At 39.3% G+C, this 8,575-nt stretch overlaps 1 pseudogene; it reads right to left on the bottom strand.

Moving 5' to 3' along the window:
* Positions 1 to 226: 226 nt before the first annotated feature.
* On the bottom strand, positions 227 to 1,516 carry LOC107147605 (annotated as a pseudogene).
* Between the last annotated feature and the right edge of the window lie 7,059 nt (positions 1,517 to 8,575).

Consider the following 8,575-nt stretch of genomic DNA (forward strand, 5'->3'; position numbering starts at 1 on the left):
CCAAATACTAGTTTGATAAACTTGGGAGGTGATTTCCTTGAGTTGAAAGACATTCGGACCACAGTAGATTTGGAAACCTCATGTTACAGACCAAAATGGGATAGGCCAATTTCTTGGAAGCAACTAAAGGGTAAAAATACTAAAAAAGTAAAAAGCAGTGTGATAAGATAGGTATATGTTAAAATTGTTTTCTATTTTGGTGTTTCAATCAACCAGACAGTGCTTTTTAAATATCTGCCTGTCCACTCCTGGACCAGAGTTTTCCAAGACCTGGGCAGACTGGCTTCATCCCACCGCTACACCTATAACTGAGTCCTCTGTTCTCCAGTGATAGACCCGAGATGTGGAGATGGGCTTGGAGCACATAGGCCTCTGCCACAATCAGGTCTCAGGTAACCTGAAAGGCAGCAATGAGGGAGCTCAGCTGAATCTTCTCACTGGTGCCAACAGAAAGCCTGTACTCCATGTCTGCCATTTTGGTCAATAAATGTATTTGAACTGACGATGGAAAGTCCACTCTGTGAACAAATAAGTGAATCCCGGTCAGGATGTCATGCAACACCAAACCCTTCAGAGTTTTCAACTCCATGTTATTTCTGTAGGCTGTGGTGAAGTCCTGATTCAACATCCAGTCCAGAATGTTGGCGATATCACACTTGAGCGGGTGCCCTGTGCAGGTGTAGACAGTCTCCTCTGTCACCTTCCTGAAGGCCATATTGGTGCTCTGCAAAATATTTAGAGCCCTTCGCATATCTCTGCTGAGTCACAAGTGCTTTCATCCCGTCTTCACTTATATTGACTTTCTCTTCTTCTATGACATGTTCCAGATGGGGAACCATGAGTTCAGGTGTCAGGGAACCAAACCAGAACATCATATGCCGAGACTGCAAGGTGGGGATGATCTTGGACAAATAGTTACAGATGAGGCAAAATCTGGTATTTTCAGTGAATTTTGCAATCACTCTTCTCAAGGCATTCTGGCATTCTGCATCATGGCCTCAGCTTCATCCAAGATCACTAGCTTAAACCCTTTCTTAAATATTGTCCCTGTGCTGGCATAGCTACGGATTGGCCCCCGAACAATATCTATTCCTCCGTCATCTGAAGCATTCAGCTCCAGGACCATGGAGCCAAATTCTTTGTCTTTGCATAGCTGTTTAGCACAGGCTAGGATGGTGGACGTCTTTCCTGTCCCTGGAGGGCCGTAAAGAAGCAGGCGTGGCAGTCGGTCTTCACTGATGAATTTCTGAATGGTACTCAGAATGTCCTGATGAGAAATGAGATCATTCAGTGTCCGTGGCTGGTATTTTTCAACCCAGGGCAGGTTCCTGATCTTTGTTGCTGCAAGCTGGTGCTGCTGCTGCTGCCTGGGTGCTGAGGCCTCCATGGCCAGGAGGCTCAGGTGACCGGGGTCACGGTTGTCGTCGTCGTTGTCATCGTCATATCCTCCCAACACCTTCAGGCCTCGAGCTGCGACCGGACCCCCCAGACCCTCCCTCATTTTTGTTTAAAAGCCTTTCCTTTCTGTGCAAAGGACTGCATTTTTTTTGAAGGAATGAGTACTTTGACATAAAATTTTTAGACTATGTATATGTGCATTTACATGTATACCATATGTGTTGGGACACCACTTATCTGTAGATAGTTTATAAATTCTGAGATACACCATGGTTAGGTAGCAGGGAATGATTGAGGGACATGGAATGTCCTGGAACCCTGGTCCCTATCTTGATGTACCCCAATGCTCACAGCCAGAAGCAAGTGAGGTACTGGAATAAAAATGATCAAAATACTAGGAGACATGGGCTTCCTCTGTGAAACATTTTCTCCCTGTTGAAGAAGTGCTGGGGAGGCTATGAGGCCAGCCAGCTCCTCTGTCTCCTGCTGCATCATTACAATGAAAGTGAGTCTGCCTCATGGTGAGGAGTCCTCCATATCAGGTGAGAACCCTGCCCCTTCTCCAGAGGTAGCTCAGGTGCCCAGAGAAACCTCCTGGTCTGGAATGGTTTACACCCTGCTGCAAAGCCCAGACAAAATCTTAACTACTCCTTTATGATTTTTAGTGGCCTTTCCTGATATGGTACCAGCTAGAACAAGGTACCTAAACTGTGGCTGCACTTAAGAATTGCCTGGGGTGGTTGTTAAGAACAGACTTGTGAGCTCCAGTGTAGACCTACTCCTGAGTCAATTATCTAGGGGCAGGATCTAGGAATTTGTACTTTTAGTAATTATTCTGACTGATTCTGTAACAGGCCAGCAACTCCTTCAAAAGATGTCATTTGAGAGTCACTGATTTGGTACATAAACAACTGTGTTGTCACATCTGTGGAAAGAACAGCCCTAGAGGTTTAATGAAATTCAGCCATTTTTGGATTTATGATTTTAGGGACCTTTTTTTTTATGTAGCATGCTGCTGTGGGCTTATAAAACTCAGGCACAGGCAAAGGCTCTGGTTTCAGGTGTTTGTTTATTACTGCTATTGCTTGACTCGACTCCTGTTCCCATTTCTCTGACTTTCACACCCAAGCACTAGATACTATTCCTGGTCATCCTCTGTTTTGGTGAACAGCTCTCTGCTCCTCTTTGGTTTCCTGATCCACTGCCCTGCTCACCTTCTAGGTCTGGGTACTTGAATGCAGCTTTGGTTAAAGGACACTCTCTTCCAGTTTTGACCTATTAGGGTCTCTTCTACCCAGGCCTTGTCAGCAAGTGTCATTAGATTAGACAATGAAACTTCTTAGGGAGTGTTTAGTTAGCCTTTCATCTCTGTGACTAAAATGCCCAACAAGAACAACCTAGAGGAAGAAGAGTTTGTTTGGCTCACGGTTCCAGAGGTTCAGCCGACTCCATAGTCGACTCACCATAGGGCCTAAGGTGAGGCAGCACATCATGATGGGAGGGTATAGTGGAAGAAAGCAGCTCAGGACATGGCAACCAAGAAGCAGAGCTCTGCTCTCCAAGGACAAAATATAAACCCCAAGTCCATACCCGGAGTGACCTACTTCCTCCAGCCATGTCCTACCTGCCTACAGTTAGTGACCAGTTAATCCATGATCAGTGGATTGATCCACCAATTAGATTACACCCATCATAATCTAATTATTTTACTTCTGAAAATCCTTGCATTGTCTCACATGTGAACTTTTCGGGGGGCAACTCATATCTAAACTACAATGGGGAGGTAATGCATATTCCTTATTCCTGGTTTTCAAAAGGGAAATTCCCCCCCACCCCGACATGCTCCTCTTAGATTCTTTCTTCAGAACCTTTTCACACAGTCAGGGGTAGAGTAAATACTCTGATTTGAGATTTTGAGAAGGAACTGGGCCTCTGTGAAGCTCAGTGCTGTATTCACTCTCTTTCTGTAGGAACAAACTTCCCGACGGAGGCTCACATACTGGTTGGCTCCTCTCTGCTGTACATTAACAGACACAGGCCCCAGTGGAGAAAGGCCCAAGGTTGCCCAGTTGGCCTGTGGTACACAACCCTAATTCTGGGGTACATATTATACAGGCAAACCCTCCTGGCTGGGAGACAGACCTAAAGCTATGCCCCTCCACCTACCTTTTGGTAGAAATAAAGGAGGTATTTTGGCTCCAATCTGCTCGTTTCTTTGTCTCTCTCTCTCCGTGCATTCAGAATTCAGGTGGGAAAAGAGCAGTGCCATTCACTTTTGTTTCCTTGATCTTCTCCAAATCTATGAATATACATCTACTTTTTCTAATAGCTCAAAATGAGATATGAATCCAGCAGGTAATTGAAGCACCAAGTCCACGTCTCCCTTCCAAGAACTACTGAGCATTTTCTAATGCAAAGGAATATGAGGCCTATTCTGAGGAAATCTGTACATCTGTACCTTGCTGAGCATTTAGCTCATTTTGCTGATGAGATATTATGGTAAGGTGAAAAGGCAGCATTGTGTTCAAAACACAGGAGACTAATTGTCGGAGTGCAAAGAGCACTCCATTACTTAAGAGTTGAGTGACCTTAGACATTTTACTTAACCTTCAGAGATTCAGTTTATTTCTCCTTAAAATGAGAATAATGACACCTTCCTCTTGAGATTATAGTGATTAGGTAGTACATTTGAAGTACCTGCTCTGTCTCCCTCCTGTGAAGATCTCATGACTTCCTCTGTAACTACACTATACCAAATCAGAATGTTTTCTAAATACTATCCTTCACGTCCAGAAAAAAAAATATGGGATTCTGCTTCACTGTCACCATATCATGGAATTTACTCCCTTGAATGTGCTTTTTTTTAAAAAAGGAATTTCTCAAGGTGAAGAAGTGAAAAACATTTTTTAAAATATATTTTTATTTTGATTGATGTGTAGTAATTTTATTTACAAAGTACAGTGTGACATTTCAATTTTGTATTCAATTCATTATGATCATTCAGGTTAACTGACTATCATCTTAGACATTTATCATTTCTTGTATTGAGAACATTCAAAATCTGTTCTACTAGCTATTTTGAAATATTTAATTAGTTAGTCAACTGTAGTTATTCCAGTATGCTATAGGATGTTAGAAGTGATTTCTCCTACCCTATTGTACTCCTGTACCTATTAACCATCCTCTCTCTGTCGCCTGCTTTCTGGGATCTGGTGACCACTATTCTATTCAACATTTGGGCTTCTACATGTTAGGGAGAACATGCAGTATTTGTCTTCCTGTGCCTGACTTATTTCCCTTAGCGTAATGTCCTCCAGTTCCATCCATATTGCTGCAAATGACAGAATTTATTTTTTTGACAGTAAAATTCCATTGTGTATATTACCACATTTTCTGCATCCATTTATTTACTGGTAGGTACCTGGATTGTTCTATATCTTAACTATTGTGAATGGTACTACAATAAATGTGGACATGTTGGTGTCTCTTTGACCTACAAACTTCAGGTCCTTTGGCTATATACACCCAGTAGTGGGATTGCTGGATGATACATGGTAGTTCTGTTTCTAGCTTTTTAAGGAAACTCCAAACTGTTTTTCATAATGGCTGTGATTTATTTTTTAAATTTTTAAAATTTGTTTTAGTTAGTTATACATGACAGTAGAATGCACTTATATACTTTGAATTATCATACATAGATGAGATATAATTTCTCATTTTTCTGAGTATACATATTGTAGAATCACATATTGTAGAATCACATACATACATACAGTAATAATGTCTGTTCATTCTACTATCTTTCTTATCCCCACATCCTGTGCTTTCCTCTCCTTTAATTTCCCTCTACCTAATCTAAGGTAATGCTATTATTATTTTTTTTGCATTACAATTCTTAATACACATATACACCACAATTTTTGTATCTTTGTTTATATATAAAATAAGTTGACACCCAATTCAAGTCTTCATACATGTACTTTGGATAATGATGTCCATCACATTCCACCATCCTTGCTAATCCCCTGCCCCCTCCTTTTTCCTCCCACCCCTCTTCCCTATCTAGAATTCATCTGTTCCTCCCATGTTCTCCCTCCCAATCCCACTATGAGTCAACCTCCTTATTTCAGAGAAAACATTCAGCATTTGTTTTTTGGGGATTGGCTGACTTCACTTAGCATTATCTTCTCCAACACCATCCATTTACCTGCAAATGCCATGGTTTTGTTCTTTTTTAATGCTGAGTAAAATTCCATTGTGTATATATACTACATTTTTTTATCCATTCATCCACTGAAGGACATCTACTTTGGCTCCACAGTTTAGCTATTGTGAATTATGCTGCTATAAACATTGATGTGGCTGTGTCCCTGTAGTATGCTGTTTTTAAGTCCTTTGGATATAGTCCGAGGAGAGGAATAGCTGGGTAAAATGGTGGTTCCATACTCAGTTTTCCAAGGAATCTCCATACTGCTTTCCAAATTGGCTGCAGTCCCACCAGCAATGTAAGAGTGTGCCCTTTTCCCCACATCCTCGCCAACACTTATTGTTGTTTATATTCTTAATAGCTGCCATTCTGACTGGAGTGAGATGATGTCTTAGAATGGTTTTGATTTGCATTTCTCTTATTGCTAGAGATGAGGAGCATTTTTTCATATATTTATTGATTGATTTATATCCTCTTCTGAGAAGGGTCTGTTCAGGTCCTTGGCCCATTTGTTGATTGGGTTATTTGTTTTTTTGTTGTTTAGCTTTTTAAGTTCTTTATATACTCTAGAGACTAGTGTTCTATCTGATATGTGAGATCTAAAAATTTGCTCCCAGGATGTAGGCTCTCTGTTCACCTCAAAGATTATTTCTTTTGCTGAAAAGAAACTTTTTAGTTTGATTCCATCCCATTTATTGATTCTTGGTTTTGATTCTTGCACTATGGGAGTCTTGTTAAGGAAGCTGGGCCTAATCCCACATGATGAAGATTAGGGCCTACTTTTTCTTCTATTAGATGTAGAGTCTCTGGTTTAATTCCTAGATCCTTGATCCATTTTGAGTTAAATTTTGTGCATGGTGAGAGATAGGGGTTTAATTTCATTTTGTTGCATATGGATTTCCAGTTTTCCCAGCACCATTTGTTGAAGATGCTCTCTTTTCTCCAGTGCATGTTTTTGGCACCTTTGTCTAATATAAGATAATTGTAATTTTGTGGGTTAGTCTCTGTGTCCTCTTTTCTGTACCATTGGTCTACCAGCCTGTTTTGGTTCCAATACCATGCTGTTTTTGTTACTATTGCTCTATAGTATCGTTTAAGGTCAGGTATAGTGATACCACCTGCTTCACTCTTCCTGCTTAGGATTGCTTTAGCTATTATGGGTATCTTATTTTCCCAGATGAATTTCATGATTGCTTTTTCTATTTCTATGAGGAATGCCATTGGTATTTTGATTGGAATTGCATTAAATCTGTATAGTGCTTTTGGTAGTATGTTCATTGATAATATTAATGCTGCCTATCCAAGAGCAAGGTAGATACTTCCATCTTCTAAGGTCTTCTTTGATTTCTCTCTTTAGGGTTCTGTAGTTTTCATTGTATAGATCTTTCACCTCTTTTGTTAAGTTGATTCCCAAGTATCTTATTTTTTTTGAGGATGTTATGAATGGGGTAATTTTTCTCTTTTCCTTCTCAGAGGATTTGTCACTGATATACAGAAATGTCTTTGAATTATGGGTGTTTATTTTATATCTTGCTACTTTGCTGAATTCATTCACTAGTTCTAGAAGTTTTCTGGTGGAGTTTTTTGGGTCTTCTAGGTATAGAATCATATTGTCAGCAAATAGAGCTAATTTAAGTTCTTCTTTTCCTATACATATCCTTTCAATTTCTTTTGTCTGTCTAATTGCTCTGGCCAGTGTTTCAAGAACAATGTTGAATAGAAGTGGTGAAAGAGGGCATCCCTGTCTTGATCCAGATTTTAGAGGGAATGCCTTCAATTTTTCTCTGTTTGAATGATGTTGGCCTGAAGCTTAGCATAGATAGCCTTTACATGTTGAGATATGTTTCTGTTATACCTAGTTTTTCTAGTGTTTTGAACATAAAGGGGTGCTGTATTTTGCCACATGCTTTTTTTCTGCATCTATCGAGATGATCATATAATTCTTATCTTTAAGTCTATTGATGTGATGAATTACATTTATGATTTTCATATGTTGAACCAGCCTTGCATCCCTGGGATAAATCCCACTTGATCATGGTGCACAATTTTTTTGATATGTTTTTGTATTTGATTTGCCAGAATTTTATTGAGATTTTTTTGCATCTATGTTAATTAGAAATATTGTTCTGAAGTTTTCTTTCTTAAGTGTCTTTGTCTGGTTTTGGAATCAGGGTGACATTGACCTCATAGAATGAGTTTGGAAGTGCTCCTTCTTTTTCTAGTTCCTGAAATAAATTGAAGATTATTTGTATTAGTTCTTTTTTAAAGGTCTTGTAGAACTCAGCTGTGTATCCATCCGGTCCTGAACTTTTCTTCGTTGGTAATCTTTTGATGGCTTCTTCTATTTCCTCACTTGATATTGGTCTGTTTAAGTTTTGTATATCTTCCTGACTCAATCTGGGCAGATCATATGACTTAAGGAATTTGTCGATGCCTTCAATGTCTTCTATTTTATTGGAGTATAAGGTTTCAAAATAATTTCTAATTATCTTCTGTATTTCTGTAGTGTCTGTTGTGATATTGCCTTTTTCATAACATATGCTGGTAATTTGAGTTCTCTGTCTCCTTCTCTTCATTAGCATGGCTAAGGGTCTATCAATTTTATTTATTTTTTCAAAGAACCAACTTTTAGTTTTGTCAATTTTTTCAACTGTTTCTTTTGTTTCGATTTCATTGATTTCTGCTCTAATTTTAATTATTTCTTGCCTTCTACTGCTTTTGCTGCTGATTTGTTCTTCTTTTTCTAGGGCTTTGAGATACAGGGCTTTGAGGTCATTTATTTGTTGACTTTTTCTTTTTTTAAGGAATGAACTCCATGCAATGAATTTTCCTCTTAGTAATGCTTTCATAGTATCCCAGAGATTTCAATATCTTGTGTCTGTGTTCTCATTTACCTCTAAGAATTTTTAAATCTCCTCCTTGATGTCTTCTGTAACCCATTGTTCATTCAGTAGCATATTGTTCAGTCTC

The sequence above is a fragment of the Marmota marmota genome, unplaced genomic scaffold (genome assembly GCF_001458135.2).
Source record: "Marmota marmota marmota unplaced genomic scaffold, marMar, whole genome shotgun sequence".
NCBI lineage: Eukaryota > Metazoa > Chordata > Mammalia > Rodentia > Sciuridae > Marmota > Marmota marmota.